A 12,471-nucleotide genomic window follows, 5' to 3' on the forward strand; every position below is an offset into this window, starting at 1 on the left:
GAGTTCTGATAAGAAGCCTACCCACTGATCTCTAGGACACACCCATGTGGGCGTGGCAAGCTCCGGAGGCTTCTTCTGGACAGTGACACTAACCACAGGCAGGAGACAAGAAGTGACCCCTAGGCCACATGGCATGTGTCATATGGCTAGAATATGTAGCCATCTGCCCAACTCTCAGGGACTCCATCCTCAGATGCCTGAGATGTACCAACACAAGCTCTCGAAATCAAGTGTTCGAATGGAGGTTGCCCATGGTGTGTTCATTTTATTTATGATGAGTATTACATGGCCAATCTCCTTTCGGCACTAAAATCTTCCTGGGAGAGCTTCTTCGACTGCGCGGGTTAAGGAAATAAATTGATCCCTGTACTAAGTGCTTTTCCTGGGACTTACGTTGTCAAAGTAAGAGTTCTCAGAAATGACACCGACTATTTCAGTGACTCTGTTGTTGTCTGGCCATGGTTATTAAGAGCATAGTCCATTGTGTCATGCACTGTATTCAGATGAGAAAACATCCCAGTGATTGGCATGCTGTAGGGAAGAGCAAATTTCAGTCACCAGCGGGGTGGGGCTAGCTACTAGTCACTCAGTTACTCATTCCTTACCAGTTTCACCAGTCCAGTGGTGATCTCTAAGAAGTAGAACCAGATGTCAGGCTGGTGAATGGGGAAAGGCGTCTCACGGTAACACTTAGTGACATGAGAATGCTGATATCCTTTCCCTGCTCCAGTGTCCCTTGGGAAGGAGAGGACCCAGCAGCATTCATTACCACCCGATGCTTGCTAATGGTGTGACCTTGAATGAGTCAGCCTGTCGCCTGTCTGTGCCTCCGTTTGTCTGTCTGAGAGTGTTAATGGCTGCTTATAAGGTATGTATACACACTGAATGTGTGTTCAGTATTTTGATAGTGCCTGGTTTCCCCCAGAAAGTTGGAAAACCATTGGCTTTTATTATGATAGTCATTGCATGGATGTCATTACTCTGTGGCTCTCTTCCCACCCTCTGGAACACAGGTTCCTTGAACTCAGAAACCCCATCTAATGCTCGTAGGTGCACACGGTATGAGTGATGCTGAATGAATGGCAGTTGGACATGTTTTCTCTGTTGAACCCTCTTTGAGGCCTCTCGGAAGCCAGAGAGAATAGAGGACGGTCCAGGAGCCTTGTCCCCTGATGTTGCTGGTTTGTCTGTGGGGTCTCTCAGGAGGCTGCCTTGGAAAGGGAGTTATCCTCTTTTAGGTCAGCCTTCATTGGTGGGCAGGATGGACCCTACTACACAGAGAGTCATGGTTTCTTCTATGTCAAACCTACCTCAGGACTTGTCTAGGAGAAATACTTTGGGATTCAGACTTGGTGTCCATGTGCTTCTGGGTGAGTGACCAGTTTCCGGCCCAAGCCTGGATATCTGTACAAGTCTCTGTCCACCTGTAGCAGGATAGAACTCTGCAGGTCAGTCCATGCTAGTCTGCCTCGCAGTTGGACCTGGCAGCTCATCGGAGGTAACGCCAGCCTCCTTAGAGGGTGGGAGTCAGGGAGCCAGAGCCGAGGGAGGCGGTGCTGCCTGGGGCAGAGGCGCCCGCCCTGCACTCTCGGCCTGTGCTGACGTTTGATTCTTGAGCAGAGGTTGCCCTTGGTGAATTCGCTTTATTGATGTTGAATCACACAAAGGCAACTTTTGTTTGAGTATCAAAGCCTGCTTGGGGTGGCACTGGGGACAAGATACAAAGTTCTGGGTCTCTGTAAATGTCATGGGCTAGTGGAAGGTGTGGATATGGGGAAGGACAGGAAGGGGTGTGGCTCAGAGAATGCCACATGACCAGACATACAATCCCGGGAACCAATGGAGAGATGCCAATATCAGCTCTTCTCAGCCTGAATCCTCTGTCACACCAGCACTTAAGCTCCCTAGTTGCAGACACACTAGCTCTTCTATCCTTACTCTGAAGATCCCTTGACTAAATGAACTCTGTCGTTTGACAGCATCAAGGACAATGGCAGCCTTCCCTCCCCACCCGCTTCCTCTCCTCAACTCACTGGCTCAGGAGTGCTAGCATACCATCTGGTTTTTCCCCTCCCGCCCCACCCCCTCAACCCACCTCTGTCTGCTTCTCTTTCTTCCTCATTACTCACCAAACCTTGTTCTCCATTTTTGGATGGGTTAGGAAATGAATAGTGGCGACCAGCATTTCATCCCGTTTACATTAAATAATAGTGATAAAATAATCACAAAATAACACCACAAACTACCAGAATGGCTTGGAGGAAAATGTGTTCAATTGACTACAAATTGGCAGAAGAATCCAATTTTCTTGACAACATTTGAGCTGTGACATTTGACCTGGGGAAACAGTACTCTGTAGACATGGCAGCCGCAAGGGGCAGCTTCAGGAGTGGCGGATGCTATGAGCAGTAATATTTGTGGTAGATGAACGCACATTGAGGAATCAAATCTTCGTTCAGATTTTTAAATGGGAAAGAATTGATCCTAATGAAAATGATTTGAGGAAATAACAAGGGAAATAAAAGAAATGAAAACGGCCCAACAGCGCAGCCAAGGAAGCTAAACAGGGAATTGGATTAGTTTAATGGAATTTACTTAAAAAAAAAAAAAAAAGGAAAGAAACTCATGTTTTTTATGAAAATCAATGTGGGCGCGGTGTTTGAGATGGGAAAATCTATGGGTTTAGACTAGAGCTAGTGGGGTGATAGGAAGGACTGGTCACCATGTGGGGTTATTTTATGTGGCTAAACTTTATTTTCCCATCCCAAACCTTTACAGAGAGCTTCCTGGAGTATTCAGAAGCGGGTGGGTGTCGTCTGGAGGATGTGACTGTGTAACAGCGCCAGAGCATGTATCCACTGAGCAGTCTTCTTCTCTTTCCTCTAGCCTCATGAAAAATTCTGGGTAAGACCCTGGTTCCGGGAACGCTCCATGCCCAATGGAGGCCGCTCTTCCTGAGCAGCTGATACCTGGAACATTCTAGGGCCTGCCCTTCCTTGGGTTTCCATGTTGCCAGCTCCCAGCGCTAGGCTTAAAGACATATCCATTGTTGGTGCTGAATGTCACTTTGTCCTGGAGGCTAGGCCCTTAGGGGAGGTCATTTTAGAGTGGATGTTTCCAGGGTCTAATATACTATCTGGGGTGTGTTAAGCACCAGGTTTCATGATGGCTCTCTTTCCAAAAGGATCTTTACCTCAAAGGACTCCAGAGGCTACATCATCGTATTGGAACTGGTCAGTGGCTGGACATCTCTTCAGGACAAGTGCTTGGAGGAAGAACCTGGACAAGCTTCCCTCCCCATGCTGTTGACTGGATCTTGTATCTACCGCTAAGCCACCATCATCACCACTGTGTGCCTCTTAGGAGCATGTCTAGGAGGTGATGCCAGCTGGGGGAAGAGCCTCTGTCACACAGGTCAGTTTCCAGAACACCTAGATGAAGCTGCCCGTGGCACCTTTTCCCCGTATGACACATTGCATGTGACCAGCCTTCTTGCTGCCCTGCAGCAAGGCTAGAAGCCTGTGTGAACTCTTGCCAAAATCAGAGAAGGGATTCTGATGTTGGTCACACTCCAAGAGTTTTAAAATGAGTGGCGAACACAGAATCCATACTCTGCTTATGGCCTAAGTCAATGGATCCTGACCCTTACTGGAGAGCCCTCGCTGGCGTGTTCGTGCGGGGCTGCCATACACACTGGCACGAGGGGACCCTGCGGGATCTCCTTCCGCTGTTCTTTCTCTCCTCCCTCCATGTTTATCTTTGAAGCTTTACATGCTTGGCTTATGGGGCTGGATGGTCAAGCAGTTCTTGCTATGACATCACTGTGGGGGGAGGGGCATGCGATAGGGTGGGGATGCCAGGGTTGTGAGGCTGCAGTGGTTGGGTGGGCCCAAGGAGGAGCATCTCTGGATGATGCAGTCATTGCCCTCTTGCTTCTGGAAGTCATCGTCTCTGGGAGGGTGGTGCGGTATATGTACAGGGTCTCAGAGCATCTCCGATCTCCAGCTTACAAAGGAGAGATAGAGTGAGCAGAGCTCTGCATCCACTCCTGCCCTGATCAACTCCTCTCTACCTGGGTCTCAGGGTTGTCTGGGAAGGCTTTAGATAGTTATTCTTGGACGGTGAAAGGGTGATAGATTGGACTGGGGAAGTGATGGAATAATTGCTTTCACGTGGTGGAGGGTGGCTCCTTGCTGAACGGGGAGGTACAAACTCTGAGGGGCTCCGGGATGGTTCTTCTGGAAACTCAGCCATCGGCCTCGTTCTGAGCATCTGAGCCTCTCCGTGGTACTCGGAGAGAGGTTACCCGAGCAACTTTGCATCTGGAGGACGAATGTTGCTCGGTGAACCCCTTTTCGGTATCAAATCCCTCCAGGGAGGCCACCTCAGGGAAGACCATGGACTCATCTCTGCTCTGGGGTATGGGACGGATGGTCGACCAGCTGGAAAGTAATTGTTTGTAATGTACTTCACCTGGTCCACTAGCCGTCGGTGCCCGCTGCAGCCTGCGCCCGGGATGTCACGGCCTCCGCTCAACACCTCTGCTGGTACTTGAAGGGAGATCGACCGTGTTATATTCGCTTGGCTGACTTCGAATAATACATGGTTGATCTTTTCTCAGTATCAACGCTCAGCTTGGAGAAGCTCTTGGAGTTGCAGCCCCCGTGGGGGTGGGGACAGCATGGTGCTTCTAGGTTGCTGCCTCCTCGGGGAAGCGGGCTGGGTGGGACAGGCTGTGTGCTGCTTGTGTCAACCCTTCTCACCATTTATATGCAATCCCCCCTTCCCCCCAGGACAGCTTCAGGTGGTGATTCCAGCTCCCGGGTTGCTGTGGTCAACACTGGGTACTTGAGGAGAGGTTGTCTGTGATGAGTTCGCTTTATTAATGACGAATATAACACAGATGGCCTGTTTTCAATACCACCTGCCACTCCGGTCACTCGGCAGTACATACCAGGTGTCACACCGCTGCCCGGTAGGTAAATGCATGGACTCTGTATGACGCTTGTCACCCCCTCTTCACTGAACCTCAGCTCCACCTCCATCCTGAGGAACTTCCTGGGATCACACCAACCTTGTAGGCTGGGCCACGAAGCATTGGTCCGACGTGCAGTGGATGACTGTCCACTTTCCATGCCTCTTGCCCGCCACAACAGTGGGTGCTTGTCCCTGTCTAAGACCGAGGGCTGCATGATCGCATGCCCTGTAACCTGGGTGCTTCTCAATACCATGAGGGCTTGGAGGGGCTAGCATGATCCTTAGGGAAGAGCCAGGCCAGTTGGTTACATGTGCAATTAATTCCTAGTATCTGAGGTGAGATTGCCCGTGATGGGTAGAGGTAGAGGGCATGGTCACTTCTCTTTATCATTGGTTCTTACTGTGTGAACCTGGGTGTCAGGGGAGGGACATACTTTGCTGACCCACTGGACACAGCTGATGATCAGGCATGTAGCTGACTCATCCTGGCCCAGAGCATCACATCTCCTGAGGTCGGGGTTGGGATGTCCAGGAGGGCATCTCAGAGGAAGAAGCATCCGATGTAGAGTCCATGCTGGTGGTACCTGAAATAGCTTGTCTCTGAGATGTTTGCTTTCTATCTGATGACTGTTCCACAACCTACTTCTCTGCACCATGCCCTACCCTAGACCATTTCTACTTTGAGGCCTTTGTGTTAGTTGACTCTATAGTCTGTATGCGAGACCATCCTTTGGCCTTTCTTGTCCTCAGTGCCACCCTGTTGGAAATAGCACAGAATGTCCTCCTGAGTCTGCGAGGTAGTGATACCCCAGCTTTGTCCCTGCTTCACAAGCACAGGGGTCCCAGCAGGGATTAGCCTGAACTTCTTCATGTTTTCTCCAACTTTACACTCTGGCTCTATCAAACTCCTGTGAGCTTACCATAGAGGCTTGACCTGGAGACTCAGGGACCCCCAGCAAGTAGCTGATCACGCCTAGTAGGAGCCTTTGAAAGCCAGGCTATAGATTTTTGGTATTTAGTCAGGCTCCCCGTTGGAGCAAGTAGCACCCTTGCCCTGGCAATGCCACCCTGCCTGCTTTTTCTCCTCTTCTGGGCCTCCTCAGCAGCAAGATGCTCTTCCAACAGAGATAGTGGCTGCGCACCCTGGCTTGGACCTAGCACACATTCTCCTTTAGATTTCTTCCTCTTATTCAGGATGGTCTGCACATGCTCCTCCCTCTGGGAGCTGGTCCTGGTTGCTGTCTCCCCACAGTCCATCCCTCTTCCTTGGTCCCCAAGCTTATACTCCACCTTCACAGGAGTTCAAGACTCTCCGAGGGTATAGTGATCCCTGCTCAGCAGTGACATTGCAGGCAGCTCCTTCCTTGTGACACGCCATCAGACTATTTGTTAGCTATGGCTCTCCAGGTGCCTGCTTTCCCAAACTGCCGAGTACCTTAGTTTCCAGCCTCTCCCTGACCCCCACCAAAAAACAAAACAAAACAAAAAAAAAAGCTTTAAGATTTCCCAAGGCAGGGGAGGACCTTTCTCTTTGCATCTTTTCCCCTTCCTCTCTTTCCCTCCCTGCCCTTCCCTCCTTCCCTCTCTCCTTTCCTGCTTTCTTCCCTTCCCTTCCCTTCCTCCCGTCTTACTTCCCTGACTTATTCTCTGCTGTATTCTAAGCCTTAGGATCCAGGCCAGGTCTATAGTGACAGAATAATGGAGTGTGCTGATTGACTAATAGAGTCCCCAATGGCAGAAACCATATTAGGTTAATCCCCAGGAAGGTGGTGAGCATGAGGCAGGAATTCCATAAGATGTGGTGTCTGATTCCATAAATATGGAAGCTGGGTTCGCCTAGTCTTTGCATTTGTTAGAGGGCTCTCACCCCAGCTAGTCGCAGATTTCCAAGCGTTAGGGTACAGACAGGTCAGCTAGGTCTGTGGGCTTTACTTTTGTAGCTGGGGGTCTCATGCTAGACTTCAAATTCATCTGAGCACAACCCCACCCTCCACTCCATGAACGTCTCTGTGGCAGTGAGCCAGAGGCCCCTTGGAGGCCCTTGTGCAGCAGGCCTGAGCTGCTGTCAAGGCTAATATTTTATGCATGGACCTAAGCAAATGGGAACATTTGGAGATGGAAATTGCTGTTAATGACACATCTTTGGAATATATTAAACACGTGCAAGAAGGCTGCCTATCTCTCCATTTAATTGCTCCAGTGTAAGCGCAGTCACACCACAGCATCCACAGATAGGCTACCCCTAGTCTCTGCATCACTGATGGGGAAAGCCCCAGGTACCTCAGCCTCCAAGGGAGTATTATATACAAGATGGAATGTCAGCTGGGGTGCCAAGCAATCACCGACACACACACTCCAAATTCATTGGAGACCCTAAGAGGATGGTCTCTCGTGCTTGGTACAGACTTTTATTAAAAGCAAAATTACTAGGTTTATCTATTGTTTGAGGAGGAGAAAAGACAAATAAAGGACTTTTCTCATCCAGTGAGTCAAGTGAAAATGTCTGCCCCTCAGGCAGGCAGGAGGAAAGCCTCTGAGGGGACTTTCATAGGTCAGAGAATTCACCATCTCCAAGATAGTGTGTTAACCCAGTGTGCCAAGGTCACAGGACACAGGCTAGTTCTCTGTGCTTGGCAGGTGATAGAGTTGGTTTGCCCATTCCACAGTTCCTTAGACTAAGCCAGTAGTCTGTTCCTTTACTATCTTCAAGGAGATGGTCGGTAGCTTGTGTGTGTGTGAGTGTGTGTGTGACAGGGCCCCAGGCTGTCATCTTTGCTTGTGCTGTCTCATATCTCTCTAGAGAAGACCCCATGTTCCATAGGTGATAGACAGCTCATTGACTTGCTCCCCGTCTTCTTTCTGTACAGCGAGGCAGGCTCACTTTCCCCAAGACATTGTTTGTCAGAATTGTCAGGATTGCCGTTTTCCCCTTTTAATTTACCTAAGTTAACTAAGATGCTTTCTGTCATGTGTGGCCTGAGGAGGGGCTGCCTGCTCCATCGGAAGACCGTGCGTGTGTGTGAACCAGAATCACCTGGTCAAAGGTTAGCGAGCTGGACACCTTGTGTGCTGAGTGGGCTAGGGCTGTCCTAGAGATAGAGTGAGTCAGTAAAGTTTCTTTGTCAAGATTTGAGGGGCTGTGGCAACCCGTGTACCCCTCAAGCTGCTCATAGCCGATGCTCAGGAGATGCCTGTCTTCCTTGCATCAAATGGGCTTAGGCATCGGCACCAAGGAGGTAGAGGATGGATGGCCTTGGGGAAGCTCAGGGACTGTTTGTGGAATGAATAAATAAAAACACACCCATTTTGAGGAAATTAAGAAACAGGGAGAGGAAGAACCATCCAGGGAAGACAACATAAATCTCTAGCAACGTTACCAACGCCACAGCTGGGCCTGTTGAAAAGACCTTGTGCAGGTGGTGGGGTCATTTGTCATGGGTGAGGACAGGCTTAAGGGCTGGGACATGGGGCCTGATGGAGGCTCGTCCATCATTTTCTCATTATCCCTGCGACGTGGAGGGCAGCTAGCAGATCACAGAACAACAGCCTCCCAATGAAGGTGGCAGGGCTGTGAGTGCGAGGGACCCCGAGGGAGGGCAGGCTGCCCCAGGCCCTGCCCCCTCCAGGAAGCCTTCTTGCTCCAGCCCAACACACGATCTCACTTGTCCTCGGATGTTCATCATGTGATCTTTTATCAACACAACTGTGGCAGGGCCCTTGCTAACTTGCTCCCATGTGAACCTGTGCTTGCCTACGTGTGGTATGGCAGAAATGCCGTGAACGCTTCTGACCTTGTCTTCTCATTTTTAGGCAGGTGATGTGACGACACTGAATTGGTCCGGAACCCTGCCTGTGCTCCATGCCAGCTACCAGTCCTAGGTTGGCACATTCCATTGGGGACATCCATGGGAGAGCTATGGCCATTAACAAGTCCTGAGACCTGATCTGATGCCATCAGTGGCCCAGGTGAGTGTCTGCCCTTGGGATTTATACTTAGTTCCTTTATAGCTTGGAGCAGGGATCGGGTTTTCCCAGGGACAAGGGGTCCAGAAGTTGTGTAGAAAATGCACAGAATGGGGTTGAAGGCACACGTCCCAGCCCTGCACACACACACACACACACACCCCACGCCCCAGTGCCGCCATCTGCGACAGCTTCGTTTTCTCTAACACTCAAAAATACATGGTTCTGCTCCACTCTCCTTGGCAGGCAGGGTAGCCAGAGCTGTGGGGCTGCCAAGGCCTGGGGGAGCCGCCAGCCTGCAAAGTTTACTGTACAAACAGTTGGGGTGGGGGGTGCCACTCTGTTAACTCAAAATCCTCATCAGTAAACATGCCAGTTTAAAGTGGAATTAACTCAGGCCGGAAAAGAATTCTGATTTGGACTGCTTTCACAGTTGAGGTTGTTTTTCTTTTATTTATTTATCTCTTTCCGGGTGTGGTGGTGTCTGTGGAGGGTTTTAGCCAGGAAAAATAGAAATGGGGAGGGCTTGGTGGGATGAGCCAGTTGGGGGCTGAGAATGCTGGCAGGGAGGGGCAAGGGGAGATGGGCTTGCCACAGGAAGCCTGGGGTCTTCATCTGTTTCCTGTCCTGCGCGGTGCCTGTGGCTCCTTGCAGATGGAGGGACTATGCTAGAAGGTGTGCCAAGGCCACTTACTGAGAGAGGGCCACAGGTAGCTCAGGGATTATAGGGTTCTGGGGTGACTCAGAGAAACTTGGGGCTCCCTCTAATGTCTCCTTGCTTCTGTCTCACAGCAGCTGCTCTACTGCCTCTCTTCCTGGATCTCCTGCTTATGACAACTGACAACAAAGATATTTGACTCCGGAAGATGCTCCCCACAGCTCACCTGAGAGGACTATCCAGTACCCCACCCCCACCCCCACTGTGCCCTGTGCCATCCACCTCTGAGTCCCCAACTTTAAGTAGACCCTGCTTCTCACCCATGTCCCAATTCCCACCAGGAGCCTTGCATTTCAGATCTGAGCAGCCCTGGCTTAGAATCCTGAAGTGGGGGTGGGTAGGCAGACCCCCGGGGACTGAGCAGGGAGGGGAAGGGGGTTCTGCTCTTGGCTTTCCAAGTTCTCGGTATGTATAGCCCTTTGAATAATAAACATATATCATATAATGTAAATCTGCTTGTGTGTCTGTATTCAGAGGGACTTTTGTTAAGTGGGGCATGGGGGTTAACAGTGTGGTCTGGTCTCCTTCAAGAGGGACCTCCTGGGATGTCTTTGGTCTCTGTTCTCAACCCTTTGCTGAAAGCAAACATCCAGAAGCAGGGGTTCACACCTGGATTCCTGCTCCCCCCTCCCCAGTACCAGCCCCATAGTCTGATTCAAGAGCCAGGGACATTAAAAGATACCCTTTTCTATCCTTCTGGGGTCTCATGAACCCCACCCCCTTCCAGCTCCATCTGTACAAGCTGAACTCCCTAGGGCAGAGGCCAGATCCTGGGATACAGCCTGTGCCCACGCGCCTCTCATTGCTGGGCCTCAGCTTGGTCACGACTCGGCAGGGTTGACTCAGAGCCCGGAGCAGGAGACTCATAAATTACATAATTACCCATGAAACCTGCCGCCACCGCTCTCTCCAGCCGGGAGGGACACGCTCCGCTCAGGCTCTGGCCGGGGGTGACTCACTATTTTCCCCAGAGCCTCTGCCCGCCCACCCACACAGCTACCTCATCTGGGCTAGCTGAGCAGGAGGAGGGGGACCAAGACTCCATCCCCCCTTCTTCCTGTTGTCAAGACAAAGGCAGGCAGGCAGGCAGCCCCCGGCTTGTGGAGAGGGCTTAGGTGGGGGCACCTGCCCCTCTAGCGTCCCTCTGCAGCCCCCTGGTGGCACTTCTCATAGATGGCTGCTTGTCACACAGGAGGAAACTGAGGCTTGGGAGTCTCCTGTCCCTCCTGTAAGGCGCCTTTGGTTACAGCTAATCAGACCAGCAGAAAGACCCTTGATGTCTCCAGTTACCCCTATCCCCTTAAGACTTCTAGCCCCTTCCCAGGTCCCTTAGGTAGAAACTGAGCACACCTTTGAAAAACAGTTTAAAAAATGAGCATGCACTTGACAGGCATGACAGGCAGAAGGTGGCCTTTCCAACCCATGTGGGATAGGGTGGGGTGGGGGGGCTCCCCAGCAGAAGGACACCAGTAGCTAGGAGAAATAGCTCAGCTAGTAAGGTACTTTCCATGCAAGTGTAAGGACCTGAGCTCAGAGCCCTAGTACCCACATAAAATGATAGTCACCGTAGTATGTACCTGTACAGTCTATAACCCCAGCATGCTGGGAAGCAAAGACAGATCTCTGAGCTCACTGGCCAGCCAGTTTAGCGAAGTCAGGACACTCCAGGCTGTGTGAGAGAAATGTCACACACACACACACACACACACACACACACACACACACACACACACTAAATAAAATCCAGTGGGAGAACCATTAACGTGCCTGCTGACAGGAGCTTGGTATGGCTGTCCCCTGAGAGGCTCTGCCAGGGCCTGACCAATACAGATGCAGATGCTCACAGTCAACTGTCAGATTGAGCATGGGGTCCCCAATGGAGGAGTTAGGGAAGAACATAGGAAGAACAATAAAATCAACCAACCAGAACCCCCTCCTCCCAGCTCCCAGGGACTAAAACAGCAACCAAAGAGTATACATAGAGGGACCCATGGCTCCAGCTGGATATGAGGCAGAGAGGATGGCCTTATCTGGCTGGCATCAATAGATGGGAAAGCCCTGGGTCCTATGGAGACTCGATGTCCCAGTGTAGGGGAATACTAAGGAGGTGAGGGTGGGAGTGGGTGGGTGGGTGAGCACCCTTATAGAAGCAGGGGGAGGGGGTTGAGTGGGGGGCTCCAGAGGGGGAACTGGGAAGGGGCATAACATTTGAAATGCAAATAAATAAAATAACCAAAAAAAAAAAAGTATAAGTGCCCGTGTCTAAGCCAGAGTCTGATTCTTGCAACCCCCATGGTAGAAGCAGGGAACTGATGTCAGCACATCGTCCTCCGACCTCCTCCGTATGCTTGCTTTGACATGAGTGCACACAAGATAAACAAATGCAACATGAAGATCTGTGAAAGTGGACAGTGATGGAAGGCACCTCATGTCAACCTCTGACCTCCACGTGCATATGCATGCGTACACACACACACACACACACACACACACACTCAATTAGAGAAGAAAATGGTGTCTGACGCTGGATAGATGGCTCAGTGGTTACACCCACGCCTTACTTCAGAAGACCCAGGTATGAGTCCCAGTACCCACACTAAATAAAAATAACCCCAGCAGCTGAAGAACTTAAATTAAAAAAAAAAACAAATAAACAAAATAAAATGCATCTTTAAAAATAAAGAAATGAATAAATAGGTAAAGCCTGCCTGGCTGTATAGACCCCAGGGCTCTCCTGACTGTACAGACCCCAGGGCTCTCCTGACTGTACAGACCCCAGGGCTCTCCTGACTGTACAGACCCCAGGGCTCTCC

At 50.7% G+C, this 12,471-nt stretch overlaps 1 long non-coding RNA gene across 1 annotated transcript; it reads left to right on the forward strand.

Annotated features, from left to right (window-relative positions):
• The first annotated feature begins 3,955 nt into the window (after positions 1 to 3,955).
• Positions 3,956 to 10,100, forward strand: LOC115064405. Its single transcript, XR_003844241.1, has 3 exons — positions 3,956 to 4,975; positions 8,788 to 8,943; positions 9,733 to 10,100. It is a non-coding gene; the product is annotated as an uncharacterized LOC115064405 (long non-coding RNA).
• Positions 10,101 to 12,471: the final 2,371 nt, after the last annotated feature.

The sequence above is a fragment of the Mus pahari genome, chromosome 7 (assembly GCF_900095145.1).
Source record: "Mus pahari chromosome 7, PAHARI_EIJ_v1.1, whole genome shotgun sequence".
In the NCBI taxonomy this organism is placed as follows: Eukaryota; Metazoa; Chordata; class Mammalia; order Rodentia; family Muridae; genus Mus; species Mus pahari.